General features: G+C 42.7%; 1 long non-coding RNA gene across 1 annotated transcript in view; it reads left to right on the top strand.

The window, feature by feature from the left end:
• LOC138787347 (uncharacterized) overlaps positions 1-27,641 on the top strand; it is a 105,130-nt gene that overhangs the window by 16,353 nt on the left and 61,136 nt on the right. The window contains exon 2 of the long non-coding RNA XR_011362348.1: positions 770-881. This is a non-coding gene — a long non-coding RNA (uncharacterized lncRNA). The remainder of the gene's footprint in view (positions 1-769; positions 882-27,641) is intronic.

The following is a 27,641-nucleotide window of genomic DNA, read 5'->3' as shown; positions in this document are numbered from 1 at the left end:
ATCAATCCCCTCCGCTGCCCTGCTCTGTGGTGAGTCTGTCCATAAGATGGCCAACATGGAGGAGCATGTGACCATGCCCTGCCCCCACTGTCCACCACTGAGCCTGTATATTCCTATGGTGGACACTGGGGGGCAGGGAAAAGTCACATGCTCCTCCATGTTGGCCATCTTATAAGACAGACTCACCACAGAACAGGGCAGCCCAGTCTGGAGGAGGGGATTGTGATTTTAGTTGTATGAGGCCAAATAAAGCACAATTAGCTGCAACAGGTTCTCTCATACGTGTGTAATACGAAGGTGAACGGCATTGCGTAGGCAAGCGTTGATGTCTGCAGATGCCTCCGCAACGTCGTTCACCTTCTATAAGATGACAGCGCTCTGATTGAGCAGGAAAAAGACTTATATTTTTTCATACAGCATCTGCACTCTGAAAAGCATGTGTGTTGGGTGAACATACCTGTGCAATTGTATTTCCTATTTAAAAACTAAAATAAGTTGAAGCATATTTTAGTTGTACACAGGGAGCTTCTGTATATACAGTGAGTACACTTACTAATACTGTACACTGAACTTTTTTACTATAAAATGGCCAACACCTTAAATTTTTTTAAAGTTTTCTCTATGTAAATCAGCCTTTATTAAGCATTTAGATCCCGCTGCGACAACTGACAGGGGCATTTTACTGGCCTGTAAATACCTTCATTGGGCAATGGGATGGCGGAAAACTGACCCTTTATACTTACAGCCCGTTGCTTCTTCTTTGCTTCAGGTCCTGTCCAGACTCAGCAATTGCTTGTAGCAATTGAGTGAAGATAAGATTCTAGGAAAACATGGATACAGTCTAATCTCTATGATTGAACCAACCGACTAATAGAATAAAGGTAACACATTCAAATCAGTACATTAAAGTGATTCAATAAGTTGTATGTACTGTGCTCCAAAATGGTCAAAATAATACCATTAAAAAATCTGTATAAAAAAGTTCCCAAAAAAGGAATAATGAAAAAGTTGTACCTACCAGAATGGTGTGAAACAAAAGCAGAAAACAATTCTGTGGTTTCAATTGCCAAAATAGGCCTGGACCTGCAATCATTTATGACTAGTTCAATTGATTGCAGAGGAGATTACCATATAACAATATTGCATTTATGGTAATGTTTTCTTACATTAACACTGGTCTATTATTGTGCTTTGACTTCAAATGCGAATCCTTACATCCATTTAATTCCTCCCATTCCAGGATTTTAACATAAAATATGAGGAAACCAATTAGTTTAATCAGATGTCATTAGTGCAGCGGCAATCAGTGCAATGACAAGAGGCAATTAGCGGCCTAATATGGTTAATTATTATACATATCTTCTTGGTTTAGATAGATCCATAGATCAGCGAGCCACCATTAGGTCTAATATATGCACATATATAAGTGTGCACTCTTAATGTGCTTTGTTTCTTCATACAAAAGTTGCATTTTAATGATTGCATTCATTTTTGCGGTATACAATAGAGGTACAGTATATCAGAAATTACCTGCTAAAGGGGTTATCCCACAATCTTGTATTTACCAGCACAGGACACTATAGACTTATGAATAAAAACACAAATGAATTTACTGAACTGTAAATCTATACTGCCAGTCCCCTCTCCTCTTGTCTGTACTTCTCTCTAAATGCACCAAAGTGTGCCGTCCAGTCACTTGTATTTTGCAAGCATGACAATTTAGACGGTTGTATTCAATTATGGTCATTATTCTATTAAGCAGGGATGGGAAACCTGCGTCCCTCTAGCTGTTGCAAAATTACAATTTCCAGTTGACTTCAAAAGAGTGCATTATTTTATTGGAAATACGGCTGTATTTTTACCTGATAATTACAGATGTATTCTGTTTATATTTTATATTTATATGAACATAGCCTTAAAAGGTATATTCCCTTCAGGCATACCCACAGGAGCTGTCTGGTGTGAGGTAGTACTCACTACACTGGTTCAAGAGGTTTTTGGGTACAAGACCACCATAGTTAACCTCCAATTTCATTGTACAGTCTTTTATAACAGAAGATATGAGTCAGCTCACCAATACCGGAGTAAATTGCAAAAGTAAATATTTATTGATTTATGTCAAACAATTCTGTGCTCTTGTGGCGGCTGCACAGACACTGAGTCGGCACCATCACTTCTTAGGTGTTGTAGTTGTTGCAGTTAGGTACAGTAATGAGTGTTGTATGTTATGTACTTAGCTTTGTGTATTGCATGTATGGAACCCTTTTATCTGAATTTTATATCCTTGTGTTGGATGTTGAAGATATTCTCATTTTATAATGGATGAACAATCTTTTAATCTTTTTTATGTCACTCTTAACCCCTTCCCGCACAAGGGCGTAACTGTACGTCCTCATGCGGGTGGGGGAGTTCAGAGGAGGGCTACGCGGTGACCCCGCTCTGAACCAGTCAGATCGCCGTACCCGCTAATTAGGCTTTTAAATGCAGCTGTCAGAGCTTACAGCTGCATTTAAAATGCTCAATTTCCTCTTCCCTGGTGTCTAGTTGGGGGGGATTGCGCCCCCCGCGCTACGTCGTCACAAAGGAGTGAACCCCGCATCTGACCTGGACCAGGGTCTGATCCCGGCTCAGCATTCTATTGTTTTCGGCTGCAGCAGCCGAAAGCAATAGAGTGCCTACAGTATCTCATGGATCTATGCAGTATTACTTTACTGCATAGATCTCTATGAGAGATCAGAGCAGGCATACTAGAAGTCCCCCAGGGACTTGTGTGTGTAAAAAAGTAAATGTTTTTTTATGAGTAGAAAATCCCCTCCCCTAATAAAAGTTTGAATCACCCCCCTTTCCCCATTTCATAAATAAAAATAAATAAATAAACATGTTTGGTATCGCCGCACACGTAATCGCCTGAACTATTAAGTTATCACATTCCCAATCTCGCAGGGTAAATGGCACAAGCGCAAAAAATATTCCAAAGTGCAAAATTGTGCATATTTGGTCACATCAAATCCAGAGAAATTGTAATAAAAAGCAATCAAAAAGTTGCATATGCGCAATCAAGGTACCAATAGTACAGTACAGATCATGGTGCAAAAAATGACTCCTCACACAGACCCATAGACCAAGGGATAAAAGCATTATAAGCATGGAAATAGAGCAATTTTAAAGGAACATTAGTTTATTAAAAAGGGTTTTAATTACATTTTTTTTTTTCAATTTCATCACACAATTTTTTTCTGGTTTTGCAGCGTACTTTATGCAAAACTCAAGCCTGCCATTGCAAAGTACAATTAGTGGCACAAAAAATAAGGGCTCATGTGGGTCTGTAGGTTAAAAAATGCGAACGCTATGGCCTTTTAAACACGAGGAGGAAAAAACAAAAGCGCAAAAAAAATGAAATGAATTAGTCAGGTCCTAAAGGGGTTAATCACCTTATTGGCAATGGCTCTTCCTTTTTTAGGAACTAACATGGGGATGTTTTGAAACAATCGGCAAAACTTGGGTTCCTTCTGCATAATTGGCCGAACTGTATTAACTGTATTAAACGTATCAATGGTACATGATGACATTAGGTTGTAACAAAAATCTGTCTCTGCTCATTTTGTACTTGTGAAGATGTTCCTCTCTCTTTACTATTTTTGGTTAGTGCTTTATTTATTTGTTTGTGTTTATATCCCCTTTTTTGGAATTTTTCTTTCATTTTATTGTAGCCAGGGTTAACATGATCCCTGACGCAACAATTGTGTCATGGAGGTATGTTAAGTCAATTAGAGTATCGAGTTAAATGCGTCACTGTGATCAAGCTAACACAGGCTATATCTGTATATATATATATATATATATATATATATATATATATATATATATATATACAGTATATATATATATGGAGGTGGGATACATAATATGTTTGTGCTGTAAGGCTGAACTGTGTTACCTTTTCACAGTGGAGGAAAGGGACTTTTAGGCAGCAGTCTATGAGGTGTCATCAAGTCCCAGCATTTTATTATTATGTTATTTAACTATACTTGACCAGTAATAAATGGCGGCTGCAAAAAAACAAAAAAAGAGCCTATGCTTACCTGTCCAAGCTCCCCCTGTGTCCTCCTATGACACTCTGGCATCCCCTGACAACTTGTTTTGTGCATATTTACTTATGTACAGCTTGTTTTTAGTCCAATGTTGCTATTTTTGTTTCTGACAACAGAATTGAAATGAAAACAAGTAAATATCAAAGAAACAAGCAGGCAGGGAGAAAGCAATCGGCATACATGAGGATTGTGTCTATGCAAAGCTAGAATACAGGAAACTGTATGCAACTGCTTAATTCCCTATAAAAATTTAAGAAAATTTAATAAAGAGAAGTTTCGGGTTTGTCTGAACCGAACCCAAACTTTTCTCCAAAGTATGACGTACCTGACAAACCTAACTTTCGGAAAGTTTGCTCATCTCTAGTAATGTGGATTGTACCTAATAATATTTAAAGTTTTCCAGCCATTCCTTTGAGACTGTGAGCTATCAGCCATGTTTGTTTTTTTTAATTGTGATTTTAAGTCAGTGATGTACACAGAAGAAAAAGGGACCTAAAACGGGAGATCAGAATGAAACCCTATTATGGTGCTAGGTTTTAACACCCAGGACAGAAAGACTTGGTTCCCCATTCTTGCTCCTTGAGGCTATGTTCCTACAATGTTTTTTCTTGTTCGTTTATAATTTTTTTAATTATGTCCTGAATGGCCTTTGGGTGTGTCTTTAATTGAAAAATCCATTGAATTTAATAGAAAAAGCAGAGAAAGGGCGGTGAAAAAAATGTAAAACTATGTCTGAACAACTAATAAATAAAGTCCGCTGTTTGCAAAAGACATCCAAAAATAATTTACATGATCATTATTTTGGCGCCCGCAGAGATAACTTCTGTCATTTTATACACTGTGTGCATTGGACGTCCATCATTTAATTGACTTCAATGCATTACATTGCAGTCAGTTAAATCGCGGCAAAAGTTATTGATCACTCTGGGTCTCACTGCTGACACCTGGTGCGATCTGGAGATATAGCCAGGGAGAGAACGTGTCAATCACTCCCTGGCCATATATCTTCGTTATACCGTTAGTCCATCAATGTAAGTCTATGACACTACCAGGGGTGTGAGGGTGTGTTTGGGGGGGGGGGGGTGATCCCGTCCTCTCCCCAGTTCCCTGACATGTCTGATGGCATGTCAAAACTTATTTTTCATCAGGGGCGTGTCTAGCTGCCGATGAGGACGGACGTGTGAGTCCTGAGCTCCCGCCAGCTCCGGCTGTACAACGGCTCAAACAACCTCCCGTGACCCGAAATTACTGCACCGAACTCCTCTCAGGCTACTCTATGAGCTCAGACATGACCCGGTCCAGAAAGAAGAAGGGGCTGAGGAAAATACCTGACTTTGTATCCGCCACCGACAGGATCCAAGATGGCGCCGGTCACAGTCAGTGCAGCGCCGCAGGTCCGTCCCAGCATGTTCCTCCGCGACGTACCAAACAGGCCGCCTCCAACCAGTCTCCTGCAACAACAAATTCGGAGGTAAACAGGACATTACATTCCCCGGCCCCTATGCTGGCGTTGGACTCGTCACCTGATAACACCTCTGCAGTGAGTCCAGCTCCACACCGCACAGCGGAAAGGTGCGTGGACGCCACTGCCACGTCGGCATTTGGCTCCGGTACCTTCTTAGAGGTGGATACCCCCTCCCTTCCTCCCACACCGCTTTCATGGAAGGTGACCCACTCCCAGGGACATATGACTACCCCGTTGACTAGAGAGGGGCCCACCATGCAACGCACATTTGCAAACCCATCAACCACCGATAGACCGATCACTGAGTCTGTGATGAAGCTCTTGCTGCAGGAGCTGAACACTTCTATAGAGCGGAAAATTGACTGCGCCATTTGCAAGGTACACACTGACATTGATGCTGTTGGGGAGCGGACTTCCCACATTGAATCTAAAATGGCTGAACTCACCAAGTCGCACAATGACCTAGTGGACTCTCACAATTCACTAGAGGAGGAGGTGGAGGCCTTGAAATTAAAGCTTGCGGATGTCGAGGATAGATCTCGACGCAACAATGTGCGCCTGAGAGGCATTCCAGAGTCGGTCAAGCCAGACCAACTGAAAGAATTCATAACTGACTACTTTGTGCTACTACTTCCTAATGCTGGGGACAGGGATCTGTTTATTGATAGAGCACACCGGCTCCCTAAACCGAAGAACCTGCCAGCAGCTACACCAAGGGATGTGATAATAAGGATTCACTTCTACCATATAAAAGAACAGATCATGGAAGCGGCAAGGAGGGTTACAGATATCCCAGAACGGTTCTCATCTATCACCATCTTTGCTGACCTTTCTGCATCTACTTTAGCACGCAGACGAGAATTTGCACCGTGTACCAGGATCCTTAGGGATCAAGGAATCCTGTACAAATGGGGCTTCCCTGTTAAATTGATCATCACCAGAAATGGAAATACCGTCATCGCCAACACTCCAGAAGACGCAACCAGATTATGCTCTGAATGGGATCTGACCTCTAAGGAGGATGGACCAAGCGGGGGAAAACGTCCACCACATCGCCCTCTCTCACCTGAATGGTCCACTGTGAACTATAATAGGAAGCGCCTACGTTGAAATTTATCCTAACCCTTTTCTTCCAGGTTCTGGGACTCCCCTGCTCCTGCAATGTATCTCCTTTTTATCTTTATTTCTCTTTATTTTGTTATGAGCACATTTTATTTCTCTTTCATTTGCCAATATGGGTTACGATACGGTGCTATCCATATGCCGGTTAGGCATTTCAACTTCAGGCACCTTATTTTTCTTTCTGCCTGATAGTTAACCCCTGAGGATGGGCCTCTTCCACCCATCACACACTCTGTTTTTTCTTTTATTGCATGCTTTCTTCTTTATGATTATTTGTGTTTAGTTGCGATGGAAGAGCATCTCTCACTAAAAGGTACAGCATTTTCTGTTTGTTCATTTGTAAAGCTGCAGGCGACATCTCCCTTTTGCGCGATATGTAACAGCATGAGTAGCATTGGCTTTGTTTCCTTCCCATGGGGGTACGTATAGTCTCACTGAACGTTAAAGGTCTCAACTCCCCGTTTAAGAGGTCGCTCCTTGGTAAGGAAATGAAGTTATTGAAAGCTGATTTATGTTGTATTCAGGAGACTCACCTGAACCTAGAAGATCTTCATAGACTAAATTATAGAGAATTCCCACATGTTTACTCGGCTCCAGCGGTGCGCAAAAAGGGAGGTGTCTCCATATTGATTAGGAATACTGTTGCGTTTACCATAAAACAACATCTGATAGATGAAAGAGGGCGCTATGTAATACTGGTGTGCATTATAAATAATACCCCATACACCCTAGTGTCCGTATATGCGCCTAATAGGCGCCAGCATGCTTTCATTAGGAAAACTATTCAGAAAGCCATTAACATAAAACAAGGACGACTCCTAATGGTAGGCGATTACAACCTTACTATTTGGCCCTCCCTAGACTCCACCTCCCCTTCACCTAGTCCGGAACCCACCCCTCTAGCTCAACTGATTGCCTTACATAACCTGATCGATCCATGGAGGATTCAGCATCCACAAGAGAAAGATTTTACTTTTTTTTCTAATCCTCATAAAATTTACACCCGTCTTGATTTCTTTCTAACAGATAGAAGCCTTCTTCCGCAAATCCGGGCTACATCTATTGGATCCATTACATGGTCGGATCACTCCCCTATAACTCTTGACCTGCTTGATGGAGTCGCCCATTCTTATGACTCGGTATGGAGACTTAACAATTTTATTTTATCCCATTCCAAATATTCCCCTGCCACTTCCTTGGCACTCCAGGAATATTTCGAAATCAACGATAATAACTCAGTATCTGATTTCACATTATGGTGCGCGCATAAGGCCACTTTACGGGGTCACTTCATCAAGCAAGCTGCTCATTTTAAAAAACAGCACACAGCGGAAACGACCCGCTTACAACTCTTACTCTCAGATCTACATAGACTAAATAAAATCACCTATGACCAATCTAGGGCCCGAGAGATATCCAACATCTCAGCCAAACTTCACGAATTACATTCCCATAAGTATGAGTTAGCCTTGAAGAGGCTTAGACTATCACATTATTGGCATGGCAACAAAACGGGAGCCCAATTAGCGAGGCAAGTTAATAGAAAGATTCTCAAATCCCGTATTCCATACATCTACAATGGTGCTCGGGAAAAAATAGTAGACCCTAAAGGCATTGCCAATACCTTGGCTGCGTATTACGCATCCTTATACAATTTGAGTCACGACGCCAACACGCCACAACCTGACCATGTAGGAATTAGTAGCTATCTTAACTCTCTTTCACTCCCCTCTATCTCTTCTGAACAATTGGCCCAGCTATCCTCTCCTGTAACGTTAGATGAGATCTCCACTGCCATTAAACTCCTCAAAAACAATAAATCGCCTGGGCCTGATGGCCTTACTAGTGAATATTTCAAACTCCACAAATCTGTATTAATTCCCTATCTAGTCAGACTGTACAATAAAGCAATGAAAGATGGCTCCTTTCCTAATGAAATGCTTGCGGCGCTGGTAGTGACCCTACCTAAGCCAGGCAAGTCCCCAGATGCCCCGGCCAACTTTAGGCCGATCTCGCTCCTCAATGTCGACCTGAAGTTGTACGCTGCAATCTTGGCCAGACGCATGCTGGACATCCTTCCTACACTCATCTCCAATGACCAAGTGGGATTTGTGAAGGGACACCAAACCCTGGACAGCACACGCCGTTTTATTACTTTACTTTCTGTTGTTGAGCATCGGCGAACGCCTTCTCTGCTCCTTACTTTGGATGCGGAGAAGGCGTTCGATCGCGTGCATTGGGGTTACCTTAGTTTAGTTCTTGATAGATTTGGGATTAGTGGGGACATACACAAAGCAATCATGGCTTTGTACTCCTCACCCTCTGCGAGGGTTTATACCTCTGGAACTTTATCTGACCAATTCTATATAACCAATGGCACGCGCCAAGGGTGCCCCTTGTCCCCACTTATATTTGCTCTGGTCATGGAACCGCTGGCCCAAAAAATTAGGGAGACGCCCACTATCCAGGGTATCAGAATTGGGGATAAGGAACACCGCATTGGGCTTTTTGCAGATGACGTTATACTATGCCTCTCAGCACCTACCACTTCTTTGGAAGGTATTATGCATATTCTAGAGGAATTCGGGCGTCAAAGTTATTATAAAGTTAATAATTCAAAATCGCTTATTCTGAATATGAATATCCCCCCGGACTCCCAACAACTTCTCCAACAGCGGTTTCCATTCCCCTGGTCTGAAGGTACATTGCCTTATTTAGGGGTTACCCTTACTTACCTTACCTCTAAACTAATCCCCACAAATTTCAGCAGTCTTTCCTCTTCCCTTCGCAAAGATATCCAATCCTTCTCCATTATGCCCATATCATGGCTGGGGAGGGTTGCGATAACAAAAATGATATTACTCCCGAAGGTCTTATACCACTTTAGAAACCTACCTGTTCTCTGGCCTAAAGCACGTATACGTCATCTGCAGAGACTCCTAATGTCCTATGTGTGGAATGGGCAAAAAGCTAGGGTGTCAGAGAGAGTTCTCTGCGCTCCTCTGAAACTAGGGGGTATTGGATGCCCTAATCTACTGAAATATTACCATGCCACTATTTTAGACCAAGCCAAAAGCATGTGGATAGCTGATTCTTCTAAACAATGGGTGGAAATGGAAAGAATACTGGTGAATCCACCAAATTTTAAGGTCCTGTTTTGGCAAGCCAGACTTCCATATAAGCAATCTCCCCCCATTTATCCTACGGTTAAGGCCGCCATTCAGATCTGGACTGCAGTGGCGCATAGGCCTGAACTCCTTCCTATTCGCATTTATGACCTTCCCTTGGAAGTGGTTCAGTATTGCATTCCTAACACTAACTTTAGTAATTGGGTGGGGAGCGGGATAAAAACTGTTAGAGATGCACTAGACGGTGATAGTCTACTTCCTTTCCACCAACTAGTCCGGCAGTATGGCATCGCTGACAGAGATTTCTTTAAATATCTCCAATTTCGCCATTTTCTGGCTACCCTTCCTTCTAACCAGAATCTACCGATAAGCAAATATGAAATATTCTTTAATAGTGCTTCACAGTTGCGACATGGTATCTCGATTGCATATACGGCCCTTACCCCTGTAACCAGCCATTACCCTTTTCAGGATAAATGGGAAACAGATTTACAAACATCCATTACTGATTCACAGTGGGCAGCTGTATACACCTATAATCACAGATTCTCGCGCTGTGCTAGTCACATTGAAGCTTCAAGGAAATTACTATATAGGTGGTATCTCACCCCACACAGACTTGCCAAAATATTTCCCTCTTGTACTAATCTCTGCTGGCGATGTAATGCGGATGTCGGTACCCTATTTCATATATGGTGGACTTGTCCGAGAGTTATCCCATTCTGGGAACACGTATATACATTACTTAGCTCTGTGTTGGGCTTTAGCCCGCCATGGGGTCCAGGGGTGGCTCTCTTGCACCTAAACTTAGAAGAAATGAGAGCATGTGATCTGTCTATCACAATTCATTTACTGACAGTGGCCAAGACTAAACTGGCCCAAAAGTGGAAAAATACTCTCCTTCCAGTATTGGCGGAGATTGTCCATACAGTTCAGCTTAATTCTTCCATGGAGAAAACGATAGGAACCTCACTAGGCCGGAGGGCTATATCCAACCAGTATTGGGATAAATGGGATAATTATTATACTGCCAATTATTCTCAACGACCTACGTAAGTCGGATGTCTTGCGACTACAGTTAACTCTCTAGACTAAGAGATTAAGAATTACCTATATTATTACCTGTATGTAACTTTACTTTTATGCTGTACGCCTTTTTCTTTTGTTCTTTTCTGTTTCTGTGGATAGGAATTGATTTGCACTGCCATTTTGTGTTTGTGTTTTCCTTGTTCTTTTGTTTTGTCGTTCTATGTGATTTGGGACGTGTTCTCGTCCTCTGTTAGTGTATTTTGAAAAAATGTGAAAATTTCAATAAAAAATTGGTTGTAAAAAAAAAAAACTTATTTTTCATGACAGGTACTCTTTAATGGTCATTGGGCCAACTCCATGGCCCTTTGTTTTGTAACAATTCATTTCTGTACAAAAGATCCTTTATCTAATTGCAAAAATGTTAGGACTGACCCCTCTCTCCTGATTTATGTCAAGTAATGATATATGTATCAATACACACAAACATGTATGCAATGAAACATGCAGCAATGTGTTTGCTAATAGATGGTTAATTTGTGATCTATATGATATTCTTGCATTAGTTCACAGTTCTCAGTGAATCACCTGGTATATAGCAGAACCTGTTTACTGAATCAAAATGTAATTCCCGTAACTAAATTGCTAATTAGTAACAGCGACGGAATACTGGTTGCTAGGAAACCCGCTGACCTCTCTATTTTAGTAGTATTTATCAGCATAAAGGACAGCAGACAATCCAAATATCTCCAGATGGTGAAACTTATTTCATCTCCGAAACCTGATTGTATGAATATCAAACAGAGAAGGATATATGAGGATAAGAAAGTAGCTGTGTATAGAGAAACATAATGGTGTCCTCAGCTGCAGTGCTTCTGTGATCTTGGCCAGAAAAAGTAGAGCAGCATTGGAGTTTTTACTGAGTTTTTACTCCCAATGGTGTGTGTGAATAATAAAAAAAATATTCATAAAGTTCATCTGTTGAGGTGTAGTTCATAAGAGATCTAAGTCTCACACCTTTTTTTGGCTTTTCTGTTCATTCATAGAAATAGCAAACCATAAGCTACAGCTTGGTCACATGATGGACCCCAATGACTTACAATGTGATCCAGGGGCGTAACTACCACTGTAGCAGCTATAGCTAATAGATAATACACTGGGCCTTCTAAGCTGTCATTTGCAGCACCAGGTGGCCAAACGAGTCTCCCGGGTTCTGCAGATGTCCCTGACGATTGCTAGAAGTTATGCAGTTTTGACTTGATGGCTTAGTGGTCAGTCCGGAAAGGAGGGGGGCCCACTCAAAAGTTTGCTGTGGGGCCCAGCCAGGGGCGGAACTACCGCCGTAGCAGCCGTAGCGGCTGCTACGGGGCCCCTAACATCAGGGGGCCCGTGGCCTCGGCCCCCCGAAGATGACCGCTTGCAACACCCGGCGGCCGAGCGGGCCTCCCGGGTGTTCAGTGTTCTGACTGACAGCGCGAGAAGCCATAGGCTTCCCGCCCTGTCAATCATTCTTGTGACCGCAAGCAAGCATTCCGCTTGCGATCACAAGAGTGTCCCACCCAATGAGCAGCTCTTTGGTGAAGTCCTGGCAGCGTCATCGCTGAGCACTCAGTGTGCGCCGCCGCGGCTGGGACTTCCGGTACTAAGAACACAAACCGGAAGTCCCAGCCGCCGCGGCGCACACTGAGTGCTCAGCGATGACGCTGCCAGGACTTCACCAGAGGGCTGCTCATCGGGCGGAGGCAGAGAGAAGAGGAGACCGGCGACCGACGGGGGAGCGTGGGGTTAGGTAAGTTATGTGTTTGTTTGTTTGTTTTTTTAATCAGAGGAGCAACACTGCGGGCTATGTGGGGAAGGGGATGCACAATACTGGGGGCTATGTGGGGAAGGGGATGCACAATACTGGGGGCTATGTGGGGAAGGGGATGCACAATACTGGGGGCTATGTGGGGAAGGGGATGCACAATACTGGGGGCTATGTGGGGAAGGGGATGCACAATACCGGGGGCTATGTGGGGAAGGGGATGCACAATACTGGGGGCTATGTGGGGAAGGGGATGCACAATACTGGGGGCTATGTGGGGAAGGGGATGCACAATACTGGGGGCTATGTGGGGAAGGGGATGCACAACACTGGGGCTATGTGGGGAAGGGGATGCACAATACTGGGGGCTATGTGGGGAAGGGGATGCACAATACTGGGGGCTATGTGGGGAAGGGGATGCACAATACTGGGGGCTATGTGGGGAAGGGGATGCACAATACTGGGGGCTATGTGGGGAAGGGGATGCACAATACTGGGGGCTATGTGGGGAAGGGGATGCACAATACTGGGGGCTATGTGGGGATGGGGATGCACAATACTGGGGGCTAAGGATGGACAACACTGGGGGCTATATGGGGGATGCACAATACTGGGGGCTATATGGGGGATGCACAATACTGGGGGCTATATGGGGGATGCACAATACTGGGGGCTATATGGGGGGATGCACAATACTGGGGGCTATATGGGGGATGCACAATACTGGGGGCTATATGGGGGATGCACAATACTGGGGGCTATATGGGGGATGCACAATACTGGGGACTATATGGGGGGGATGCACAATACTGGGGGCTATATGGGGGATGGGAATGCACAACACTGGGGGCTACCTATATGGGGGATGGACAACACTGGGGGCTACCTATATGCGGGACGGGGATGGACAACACTGGGGGCTACCTATATGCGGGACGGGGATGGACAACACTGGGGGCTACCTATATGCGGGACCGGGATGGACAACACTGGGGGCTACCTATATGCGGGACGGGGATGGACAACACTGGGGGCTACCTTTATGGGGAATGTGGGCCATCTAAAAGGGGAACTACACAGAGGGGCCATTTATGAAGGGGACTAGGGGGCATCTATAAGGGGAACTACACTGGGGGGGTTGACACAGAGGGGTCATCTAAGAGGACTACACAGAGGGGACCATATACTGTAGGGCAGGGATAGGGAACCTTGGCTCTCCAGCTATTGCAAAACTACAGCTTTATTTTTGACTGTCCATACATGATGGGAGTTGTAGTTTTGCAGAAGCTGGAGAGCAGAGATTCCCTACCTCTGATATAGGTGATGCACAGAGGGTGTCATCTACTATAAATGGATTACACAGAGCGGGATCTCTACTATAGTAGATGCACATGGGGCCATCTATATGGAGGACTGAACAAGGGGCAATCTATAAGCTGTCTACACAGAGCCTAATTTGTCTGTCTGGCAGATTCTGTGGATTCGTGGCTCGGAGTTCTTATAATGGCCCAGGACAGATGGAGAAGAAAATGAAAAGGAAACAACTCTAATGAGAGAAGGCGTCCCCTGTGAGTCACTTAATATAACTGCAGTGTAATTTATATGGTGTATAGAACCTGTGTAGAGCTGGGTGTGTTGATGGCATAGTGGTTGGTCGAGGAGGGGGGGGCCCCAATCAAAAGTTTGCTATGGGGCCCAGCCATTTCTAGTTACGCCCCTGGGCCCAGCCATTTCTACTTACGCCCCTGATGTGATCCATCAGTTTCTGTCATGATGTCTATCACTTTAAGGCCGGGTTCACACGCTGTATGACACCGGCCGTTCTGTGACCTGACCGTGTCACAGACTTACCTGTGTCAGTGAAGATCATCTTGGCCGATACACCGCTGCACACAATGGAGCGTGAGAACTTACAGTTCTGTGCAGCCGCTATTCAATAAATAACAGCCGCACAAAACTGACATGTCAGTTTTCCGTGTGACCACTTGCAATCCAGGCCAGAGTACATACTACTGTATGTGTATACACTGCGGATGGGAATCCATTCATTTTCTATGCAAAGTATCTTTTGAATTAATCACAATCGTTGTTGCAAATTGCAACAACGGCTGTGATTTATTCAAAAAATGCATTGTGTCAACGTAGCCTAATAGGGGAAAAGTGCTTAAAGGGGTACTCCAAAGAAAAAATGTTTGCTAATACATAGCTTTAATAAAGTTATATTACTTTTTTCTTTTAATAAATAATTTCATTAAAATAAATGTATAGTTTTTATTTATACAGATCCTTCTGTTGACTGGCAGCAGTAAGGGCGACATGACCCCCTCTGCTTCCACCAACATTTGTCTCAGGAACTGCAGGACTGTCTAAGCCCTGTACTTCTTGATCCACTGCTCTGCTCAAGCGCCCCCACACAGGCACAATGGCTGTGTGTGTCAGCCTCTACACAGGGAGTGGTGATTGCTCTGACTTCTCGCTCTATCACTGCTCACTGTACTAGAGTTACTAATAATCACTGCTCATTGTTCAGAGACTTTCCGACACCATGATAGTATCAGGCAGCATCCCTGCAGGTACTGTATATGAGAATATACAGTAGACAGGAGGAATGGGACCTTGCTCTGTATAAAGCTGTGCAGAAAAGACAGCCCTGCAGTTCCTGATTCAAACAGGGGTGGAAGCAGAGAGGGGGTGTCACCCCTTATTGCTGCCAGTCAACAGAAGTGAATATATAAACCTTACATTTATTTTTATTAAAGCTATATACAGTAATATAACTTTATTAAAGCAATGTATTAGCCAACATTTTATCCTCCGAGTACCCCTTTAAGGCTGGGCCTTAGAATAAACACCTGGAATGTACCCATATGTCCACATCTCTGAGCCTTAGAATAAACACCTGGAATGTACCCATATGCCTACATATCTCCGGCCCCATTTGCAGATGTTTGTTGCTAGAAATGTGACAGTGATTAAGAGGGAAGCCTAGCACACTTTGGTCATGGTATAAAGGTAGAGGGGCACTATAATCACAGCTTTGCACACGGTTGGTCTACCTCTCATTAATACCTGCTGGATGTGACTTTACTGTCCAGGGTTCTCCCTCATAAGTAAGTCTCTTGTATCAGTGCAGATGACATTTGTAAATCACTAGTTATATGGGGAATTTTCTATGATTTTGAGAATTGTGTGATTCTCCACCTTTCCCTGCACAGTCTGTGTTGGTGCTCTCTCCACAAAGAAGCAGCCTATGTGATTCAACTTTCTGTTTCATTCCCTGGTGCAATACTCTTGTAGCAGAGAATGGACAGCATCATAAGTTTATACACTACTCACAAAAAGTTAGGGTTATTTGGCTTGCTGTTGAAATTTATGGAAAGCATAAAAAGTGAATGCTACAATGATGTTATATAATGAAAGTAGGACATTTATAGAATACATGTCAATTATAAATAACTTTTGACATGTCATCAGCTGTTTATTGCAGCAATACCAAGATACAGCCAGGAGAGAGCATGAAAACAGTGTGATCCACTCTGTGACTGGTTGCTAATTCCGACCCTTTATGCCATGTTCACACGTGGTAAGACACCAGCCGTTCCGTGAAACAGCTGGTGTCTAAGAATATCATCCCGACCAGCACTCTAGAATTCCCCACTGCACACAATGGAGTGTGCAGCCGAAGCCGCACACTCCATTGTGTGAACTGACAGGAAATGTCAGTTTCTTGCGGTGCCACTAGGGATCCCGGCCAGAGTGTATACTATGTGTATACACTCTGGCCAGGATTCCATAGAAGGCAGCACTACGTAAGCTACATAGCAATCACAGCCGTTGTTGCAAATATGCAACAACAGCCGTGATTACTATGTAGCTTACGTAGTATGAACATAGCCTTAGCCCTATTATAGTCTATGAGGCTAAAATGTCGAACTAGCTGGTGGCCGGGGATTTTATAGCATTGCTGCCGCGCTCTCTCCCTGGCTTTATTTTCATATCATAGCATGTCTCAGCAGTGAGACCCACTGCAATCACTAACTTTTGGTATACTTGATGACATGTCAAAAATTATATATAATAACAGTGACTCATTAGACTCAAACAATTAATGGCAACAAAGGCCAACAATCGTATTGGATATAACCTTACCAAAAATGTCAATGCCTTAGTTGCTTACTTCGGCATTTATTAAATAAAGCATCACTTTAAAAAAGTGTGAAGGTGCCCGTAACCCTTTATAACACCCTTTATATAACACTGGTAAATTATGCATACATAACACAAAATTAAAATGCATTTTACTACATGAGCCAAGAATGCCAAGTATGGATTCAGATATGGTTTTGGAACTAGCACAATGTCTGTACTTGTAGACTATCAGCCATATATAGCTCTAGCATATTTTCATACGATTGGTATATACATTCTGTATGTAGCATCTCCCTAATCACACAGGAATGTTAATTAAAGTGTTTGCACAACAAAACATAAATAGAAATTAAAATCAGATGAAAGGTCACAGATTAAAAGATGTGAACCAGGGCAGATTGTAGCAGGTGGCATTTTCTCATCAAACCAGTGACGATTATATGGCAGCCGATGCCCTCATTCCCACATACTGTCAGGAGCCACATCATTATTTCCCTCTCATACATTATGTTTTATGCAAGAGAGCAAGAATCAGGGCCATGTCACCGGCTCCAAAACACAGCAAAGCTAATGACATGAAGTGTATTTATGTATTCAGCTCAATGTGAAACATTCTGGCCTAGATAGGAGAAGCAACAGGCAAATATCTGACCTCTATGTTATTCCACCATGGTAGTAATCCACAGAACCTCACGTCTCAGGCTGACCTATTTTCCATGATGCTTGTAGCAGAGAACTTTTTTGTGAAAGTCACCAAACTATTTGTATGATTATTAATAGTTGAATATTGAAATAGTCTGGAGCAACTACCAGGCTCTGCATTTTCCTTGTACAGCGTGAATAATAATAATAATAATAATAATAATAATAATAATAATAATTATTATTATTATTATTATTATTATTATTTGGGCATGTTCACACAGTGTGTTTTTTTTTAAAGACAAGAACGGCCTTCTTGCCCTTAACCCCTTAAAGACTTACTCCTTGTGCTTAAAAGGCCATAGCACTTGCATTTTTTCACCTAGAAACCCACATGAGCCCTTATTTTTTGCGCCACTAATTGTACTTTGCAATGACACACTGAACTTTTTCATAAACTACACTGCAAAACCAGAAAAAAAATAAATGGGTGGTGAAATTGAAAAAACAAAACAAAAAAACGCATTCTGTTTATTTGGGGGGTATTTGTTTTTACGCGATTCCCCTGAGGTAAAACTGACTTATGTATGTTCCTCAAGTCGTTACGATTACAATGATATGTAATATGTATAACTTTTCTTTTATGTGATGGCCTGTAAAAAATTCAAACCATTGTTAACAAATATATGTTCCTTAAAATCGCTCCATTCCCAGGCTTAGGCTATGTTCACATTACGTATAAGTATGGCCGTTCTTGCCATCGACACTGCCTATTGATCTATGGGATCCCGGACGGAGCGTATACACATGATCCGGGCAGAGACCGGTCGCTCCGTGACCCAGCCGGGGTCGCGGAACGGCCGGTCTTTTACAAAGTGTGAACATAGCCTTTTAGCTCTTTTATCCTTTGGTCTATGGGGCTGTGTGAGGTGTCATTTTTTGCACCATGATGTGTTCTTTCTATCTATACCTTGTTTGCGCATATGCAACTTTTTGATTGCTTTTTATTACAAAATTTCTGGATTTGATGCGACCAAAAATACACAATTTTCCACTTTGGGATTTTTTTACGTTTACGCTGTTTACCATACGAGATTAGGAATGAAATAAATTAATAATTTGGGCAATTATACACACGGCGATGCCAAACATGCTTATTTATAACAACACTTTATTTATTTATTTTACACATATACTAGAAGCCCCCCTAGGGGACTTCTAGTATATGCACACTGATCTCTCATTGGGATCTATGCTGTATAGTTATACAGCATAGATCAATCAGATAGGCACTCGATTGCTTGAAGCAATCGAGTGCTGAGCAGGGATCAGCCCCATTACGGCACAGACCCTGGCCTGAGCAGGATAACGTCCCGGGGGGGGATTGACCCCACTAGACACCAGGGATGAGGCTGCATAAAGGATTCAGATGCATCTGTCAACTTTGACAGCTGCATCTGAATCCTTAACTAGCGGGCACGCGATCGGACTGTGCCCGCTAATATCCACAGTCCTGGGCTACATGTGGCACCCGTGACTGTGGCGGTTCAGAGCGGGGTCACCGCGTGGCCCTGCTCTGAACTCCCCGAGGCAGTCGCAGGGCGTAAATATACGCCCGCGGTCGTTAACGGGTTAAATAATGCACAGTATTGAACTCTATGGAAATAACTTATGGTGTTTACACACTGTATTGAACAACGTCCGTTGTTCCCCTACAGCTGTACAAATAATTGACTTGTTAATTATTTGCGGTCGCTAATGCAGGAACATTAGTTGTTTCCACTTGGTTCACACAATGTATGCCGTTCTGGACTTCAAAGGTTAATTGGATTGCAGACACACCCAAATGTGCCCACAATCCAAATAAAATAAAATGATGTTCCAGCAGCCGATAGGGTAATCTCAACCGCAAAAACATGTCAAATAGCGGCCGTTTTTTGACTCGGCAAAGAACGGCCACTGTTTTTACATAATGTAAACACAGCCTAATTCTGCATTGCAGTACATTTCATAGCTTGTCATTGTTTAACCCCTTCATGACCATGGGGGTACATTTACTCCCCTGCAGCCTGGGCCTTGACGCAGAAGGATGTAAATGTACTCCCTGCAGGGGTCCCGGGTTATGGAGCGGGCTATGGAGCTGAGCTTGCTCCATAGCAGGTGAGGACCGGCTGCTATCTGCAGCCAGGCCCTCACCGTTAATGGCGGGTGGCCGCAATCTCGCAGCAGCCCACCATTAACCCCTTAAATGCCGCTTCATGCACATACTGTACAGCTCACTGAGTACTCTCGAATGCTTCATTTCTCTTTTGGTGGTGCTGAAGGAGATATGAACATTTGATTACAGGCCCCCATAGGGTTTAAAGATGACTGGTTAGTGATTTCAGCTGTGGGGCCCTTGTGATTGGGGCAATATTTGGGCAACAAATCTTATTAGAAGCCAAAGTTTGTTGTGTAATGAAATGAATTTGAACGTATATTTTATTTTGGATTTACTGTATAATGAAAACCATAATATAAATAAAAACAGAGACCTATTAAAATAAGAAGCCTTTTCCTCATAACTTCATGATACACATGATGCTGGACATCAACATCCCACGAGTGGTTCCCAAGAATTAGTAATTAGAATTTATCCATCCGCCAGCAACATTAAGGCTATGTTCACACAGTGTAAAAGTACGCCTATTGTTGCAATCGGCAACAAATGCCATACTTTGTACTCATAGCTACACTCCATGTTCTTCTATAGGATCCCGGCCGGAGCATATACACAGTATAGTATACGCTCCGGCCGGGATCCCAAGTGGCGCCGCAAAGAACTGACATGTCAGTTCAGTGAATAGCGGCCGTAGGAAACCATGTCAGTGTACACTGTGGAGCGAGCTGCTGCGGACGCTTGCTTCACAGTGTGCTATGGGAAGCTCTGATGCGGGCGCACGCCGATGTGCCTGCATCAAAACTCTACGGCCATAAAGATCATCCTGCAGTACCGGCCGGGATGATCTTTGCAGAGACCAAAGAGGTACAATACGCCATGTGAACATGGCCTAAATTTCTAAGATACAAAGGAAACAAACAGAATAACGAGAAGGCGGCCACTCACCATGCAAGTGCTGGGTTTATTGTCTCATCACCATAATAGGTTACAGGCAGTCATGCTTTGTGCGTCCCACTAAGGCTACGATCGTTTCGCGTTTGCACGCTTCCACTGGCCTCGTAGTACGTAATGACGTGGGCACGTCTAGGTTATATGCCCTGCGTGCCTCACAAGTATAAACATGGCGAGATATTTAAAGTGACAGTAACAACTGAAATGTATATGCATAAAAACCTTATCACCAAACTCATATAAACACACTCAGATCATTACGATCGTTCAATCCAAGGGGGCACAAGGCGCCGGTTTTTAAAATCCACATTGCTTCCCGTTGCAGCAATAATTTTTGACGGTTACCGCCTCTCTTCGGGGTGTGGACAATCTCTAGACCTGCAAACCGTAATACACTAGGGTCACTATTATGTTGTTGGATGACATGCTCTATCAATTTGGGCGAACCTACACCTGTTCTCACAGATTTGTAGTGTTCCCTGAACCTCACATATAGATGCCTAATGGTTTTCCCCACATAGAAGAAACCGCAAGGACACATCACTGCATACACGACATATTTACTTCTGCATGTAATCATTTGATTCACACAGTGTTCATACCCTCCTAAATAGAGGACCCTTGTGCTCATGTTGAACTGGCAAAACCTGCAATGTCTACACTTAAAATTTCCTTTGGGTGCACTGTCCTGCAGCCAATGAGTCCTTCTCTCCGCCCGGGCTTGATCGCACTCACCCGATACCCGCTATACGCAGACGGAGAGGCAGTGCCTAGCTATATTTCTCTTACACACTGTAATTGGATCTTGTCTCTTGAGCTAAGAGCACGCTTGCCGATAGAGAGCGGGGGGAGGAACTCCAGTATGGAGCATGAAGAAGTACCTGATACCATGGACGTGAATGTGAATACAGGCAGACAGAATGCTAGTGCGTTCTTTTCGTTATGCAATGATAAGGAGGAGCTCCAGGTGCTCAGCATAAAATCTCTAGAGCACAGAATCACTACCCTAGCGGAAAAGGAAATACGGCTCTTTTGGACTATTAACTCACTTAAATCGTATAATGCCAATGAAAGAGCACCCAGAGGCTTGCGCACTTATAAAGAGCCTGCTATGTACCAAGATGACGAGGTGTTCACGCAAGCGTGGAAAAAAGCGCATCACGATCATGCATTAACCCTCATGCGACTGGTCTTAGAAAGAAACAACGAGGAGTATGAGAAAGTAACAGGAGAACTATGTAGAGCCAAACATTAATTAAGAGTAAGTGCAATCCGAACATGCCAATACAGGAGACAAAAGAAGAGATAAATACCTGAGAGATCGGATGGATTATGACAAAGGGAAAGTTTTCAACTGGGCACCGAAAAAACTAAAGAAATTCAGACAAAGGAGGAACAAGAGAGCATCTGACTTTTGGACAACAGACTCGGATTCAAGTACATCAGAGGAAAGAGGACAAGCGGCAACAAGAGGACAAATCAATACAGTGACAACTGCCGGCCCTTTAGGAAACACAACAGAAGGGGACGGAGGAAGAAGAGGAAGAGGTCAATGGAGGGGTCAGAAAAGGAAACATGTGTCGTGGAGACAATGATGGAGACAGGTAACATGTCTGATAACCATGTCATTAACCTGTCTGATGTCCACCTGAGCAATGACTGCATTACCCTTCTTAGCAAGGGACTTAATTTCTGTGTTACAGAGGACTTTAACCAAATGGACTTTGAAGTTGTATAAATCTGTTAGGAGGCTTAATCTCAAAAAATGGTTTTCTAACAAAAATACTACACTAGTACCAGATAGAAAAGAAGGCGAGATACCGTGTACAATAGGTAATCTGGGTTTTTCAGCCTTTATAGATGCCAGCTCATCGGATTGTGTAGTCTTAGAAGCACTACTAGATAGCCCCATGAATACGGGAATGGAGGGGACAGACAGCACCCCCATAACAGAATTTAAAGGGGGGTCAAGTCCTCCTTCACCCCTCCTTTACAAACCGGTACCCCACTAGATATGTTCTAAAAAGCAGTCCTCCAAGAAGTTAAGTCCCTAGTGTATCCACGTGATCCTCAGAATCTAACCACCAGAGAAACAAGAGCCCTAAAATGGCTGAGGTCCCGAAAGGACCTGGTAATTAAAAGGGAGGATAAAGGTGGGAATACCGTTGTAATGACACGTGAATATTACATTGCAGAGGCAGAGAGGCAGTTGAAAGACGAAAAGGTATACAAAAAACTTACTTCTGATCCCACAGTTAAAATCCAGAACAAACTCAGATCCCTCCTAAGAAAAAACATTGAAAACAAAGTATTGTCAGAAGGTACAGCCAAAAAACTTTTTGTTGAATTTCCTAAAAAAATGACGTGGTACTTTCTGCCAAAGGTCCATAAAACACTGACCCGACCCCCCGGCCGTCCCATCGTGGCGGGGATCGGCTCAGTGCTAGAACCTTTGTCAAGATACTTGGACTGGATTCTGAGACCCCTACTTGTAGCGTCCCCTTCCTATATAAAGGATACGAGCGAGTTTCTTGAAATCATCAAAAATGTAGTTTGGCAGGAAGGAGATGCTCTCGCATCCGCAGATGTGGAAAGTTTATACACGCGGATACCGCACGATGCAGGCATCTATGCCATCAGGCGTGCCCTCATAGATGCCGGGAAATCTGAGAGGTACATCCAATTTGTTTGCGAGGCCTTGGAGCTAATTTTTACTAACAACACTTTTATGTTCAGTAACGAATGGTACCTCCAGATAACCGGCACCGCGATGGGCACCCCTGTATCGTGTACATATGCTAATATATTCCTGACTGCTTTTGAAAAACAGTACATGTTCACACCCAAAAATCCATACATAAAATATATAAAAACGCTCCACAGATATGTGGATGACGTTTTTATTGTGTGGATGGGGACCCCAGAGATCTATTCAGAGTTTATACAGTATCTTAATAACATTAACACTTACAATTTGGTACTTACCTCTAATTATGGTGGAGATCAGCTGGAATTTGTGGACACATTAGTCAAAGTGAAGGAGGGTTATTTACTCATTGAGGGCCACAGAAAAACTACTGCCACAAATGCCCTCCTCCACTATAAGAGCTACCACCCGGAGCATGTGAAGAGAGCTATCCCCATAGGTCAGTTCACCAGGTTAAAGCGTATCAACACCAGTCAAGAGTCATACCTACGTCAGGCAGACGAATTAAAGGTCAGATTGGGTAGTAGGGAATACCCCAAGGACATCATAGAAGAAGCATTCCAGAGAGTAGAAGGAGGGAATGATAGAGGCAAAATAAGAGAAGAGGAGGATAGATTCTGTTTCTCCTTCAAACACACCAGCATGGATAATCGCATTAGAGCCGCGATCATGCGACATTGGCACATACTACAGACAGACTCCGATCTTGCAGACATCACATGTCAGAAACCAGTTATAGCTTACCGAAGGGGCAGGACTCTAGGGGATAATCTGACTAGCAGCATGCTCCCGGACTAATTGGCTACAGGACAGTGCACCCAAAGGAAATTTTAAGTGTAGACATTGCAGGTTTTGCCAGTTCAACATGAGCACAAGGATCCTCTATTTAGGAGGGTATGAACACTGCGTGAACCAAATGATTACATGCAGAAGTAAATATGTCGTGTATGCAGTGATGTGTCCTTGCGGTTTCTTCTATGTGGGGAAAACCATTAGGCATCTATATGGGAGGTTCAGGGAACACTACAAATCTGTGAGAACAGGTGTAGGTTCGCATGTCATCCAACAACATAATAGTGACCCTAGTGTATTACGGTTTGCAGGTCTAGAGATTGTCCACACCCCGAAGAGAGGCGGCAACCGTCAAAAATTATTGCTGCAACGGGAAGCAATGTGGATTTTAAAAGCCGGCGCCTTGTGCCCCCTTGGATTGAACGATCGTAATGATCTGAGTGTGTTTATGTGAGTTTGGTGATAAGGTTTTTATGCATATACATTTCAGTTGTTACTATCACTTTAAATATCTCGCCATGTTTATACTTGTGAGGCACGCAGGGCATATAACCTAGACGTGCCCACGTCATTACGTACTACGAGGCCAGTGGAAGCGTGCAAACGCGAAACGATCGTAGCCTTAGTGGGACGCACAAAGCATGACTGCCTGTAACCTATTATGGTGATGAGACAATAAACCCAGCACTTGCATGGTGAGTGGCCGCCTTCTCGTTATTCTGTTTGTTTGCATTGGACTGTTTTTGGGCAGAGCACCACCCTTTAGTGCCTCACTACGCACTCACCCGGTACCCGCTATACGCAGACGGAGAGGCAGTGCCTAGCTATATTTCTCTTACACACATTAAGATACAAAGGCTAAACTAAGTAAATTACATAAATGTGTGATTTTTTTTTTTTTTTTTTTTTGCTATATTGAAATTGCCTTGAGTGACTATAGGGTATAAATAGAAACCTTAAATTACAATGGTATTTGAAGGCTTTATGGCTGGGTTACTTCTAAGACTTGTCTTTAGTGACTGCAGTTAAGAGTACTGTGGGCTATTGTCACATGTCATTTCTGGTCATGCAGCTGACTGTGACTAACATATGGATTATGTAGACTATGTTATGTTAGTAACTTTCACCTTTTTCCTGAATGTCAATAATAGCTGCCTTTTTAAGGAATGTATTAAAAGGGATGGTCAAGGGAGGAAAAGATGCCGGAAGCCTTTCTGCTCCCTGACGCTCACTTTCTGTGATTCAATGTCTCAGAAGTACACCTTCAAGAAGTGGAAAGGGCAGATGTATATCCTGATCATTGTGTGTGGGTGAAACCACACCCACATGTGATGTGTAATGGCAGCACTATATTTCTGTAACGTCGATGGCATTAGTTGCAACCGTCTTCTGCTCCCCTGTCAACCCCTTTAAAGTTTGTTCGCTTTTCTACTCAGTGTATCCCTTAAAGGGGTCTCTCTACCATTAACACTTATCTCTATCCACAATCCCTATGCAATCTCAAAAACAGGAGTCAAGAGATCAGTGTCCCAGAGTGGATGGTCCACTGCTGTATTTTAAGTGAGTAAGTGGGTACTCTTAAGTCTCTGCATACTGGGCCAAAGGCATCTTTCTGCACTCCAACCTGCAGCTGAACAAAGGTTTACTTATTTAGGCTTTAACACATTTAAAGGTTTAAATCATGTCCTCACTTTCCCTTTTTTCCTTCAGACTATAAACAGAGACTAGAGACAGAATTCCCCTAACAACAGGCAGTGGACAGCAGACGGCAGGGAAAGGCGGCACCTAGTGGCCAAGGCTTTAAAGCTTTCTTTAAGGATTGATTTTTTTGGTAAATTAAGTGATACACAGAAATGTTAGGGATCATGTAGGCAACCAAACAGATGGATATTGTTTGAAACAAAGGTCACCATTTAAGTCAGGCTGAATATGTAATTTCTTTGCAATTTATTCACAAGTGACATGGATTATATATTAGAAAGTTATACTGTATATGGATTCTATTTCATGCTACTGCAGCACTATTTTTGTAACCATAAGACTAGGATTCTAGATCCTTTTAAATTTTAACCCTGTTACATTTATAACTAAAATTAAAAGATGTAAAATATTTCTTCTCTTGATGCATTAACTTCTTCCACATTTTCCTTGTAAACATTTCCCAGAAGATCAAAATATAAACATTCACGTACAACGCTATGTAAATTAAGGTGTCATAACATTTACACAATTTTCCACCCACATTTCAGCGATCCTCTGCTTCTTTGCTTCTGCATTCACACCAAGCAAGTTATTTACATTCCTGCCTTTAATCCCAGAAATGTAGAGTGAACTTATTACACCAGTGTTAACATGTTGCTAGATTTCAGAGACAAGCTACATATAAAATGTAATTGGATAGACTGAACAAATTTGTGCTGAAATCCGTAGAAGCGGTTGTAAGTATATTGCATAATTTTGGGGAAACTACAATTCTCCTTTGGTGCACTGTGAACCATGTTGGAATATATAAAAGTCATCTTGCAGTAACTCTCTGATTAAATTGGTTCAATGTGGTAAGATAAATTTAAAGGAGTACTCCAGAGGAAAACTGGTGACAGATTTGTCAATTTCTTCTATTTAAAAATCTCAAGTCTTCCAGTACTCATCAGCTGCTGTATGTCCTGAAGGGAGTGGGGTATTCTTTCCAGTCTGACACAGTGCTCTCTGTTGCCACCTCTGTTCGTTACAGGAACTGTCCAGATCAGTAGCAAATCCTCTTGGAAAACTTTGTACAAACATGTTAACTTTATGCTGAGTTTACACGGAACGATTATCGTGCAAATTCGCACGATAACGGTCGAATTCGAACGATAATCGTACGTGTAAATGCAGCGAACGATTGATCTTTCAACAGGTTCTCAAATCGTCGTTGAAGGTTCGCAAAAAATTTGCAGATCGTTCCGTGTGAACAGTTGTTCGCCGATTTAACCAATGTGTGAGATAGGCTTTAAGCAATCGCAAAACGATTGCAAAACTAATTTCTGAACGATATATCGTACCGTCTAAACGCTGATCGTTATGAAAAAAAAAAGGTTTCTCCAACATCGTTAATCGTACGATCGGGCGAATTATCGTTCCGTGTAAACGTAGCATTACTGTTAGCACTTAAGTCAGTGCTTATAGACTTCCTCTTTTGTAATATGTTCTAAAAAAACTAAGAAAAAACATTGAACCAGAAAACTTTTCCTGCTAGCTATGTTTATATGCTTATTATATACAATGCAAACTTCTATATGTATATTCATTGTGCCTTGTTTATAAGTTACAGTTATATAGTATACAGTTTTATATGTATACAGTTATAAAAACTTTTTTTTTTTTTTTTTTTATAAAATTCTAATAAAAAGATTCAAACAGAAAACCTCTCTTGCTCTGGACAGTTCGAGACATAAGGTGGCAGAAGCGAGACTGAAAATAACACACCACTTCCTGCAGAATGTACAGCAGCTGATAAGTACTGGAAATTTTTTTTTTTTTTTTTTTTTTTTTATTAGAAGTAAATTACAAATCTCTAGAACTTTCTGGCATCAGTTGATATGAAAGAAGAACATTTTTGCTGTT

Source organism: Dendropsophus ebraccatus, chromosome 3 (assembly GCF_027789765.1).
Source record: "Dendropsophus ebraccatus isolate aDenEbr1 chromosome 3, aDenEbr1.pat, whole genome shotgun sequence".
NCBI classification, from domain to species: domain Eukaryota; kingdom Metazoa; phylum Chordata; class Amphibia; order Anura; family Hylidae; genus Dendropsophus; species Dendropsophus ebraccatus.
Note: the sequence above shows the minus strand (reverse complement) of the source record. Positions and strands in the feature narration are given on the sequence as shown.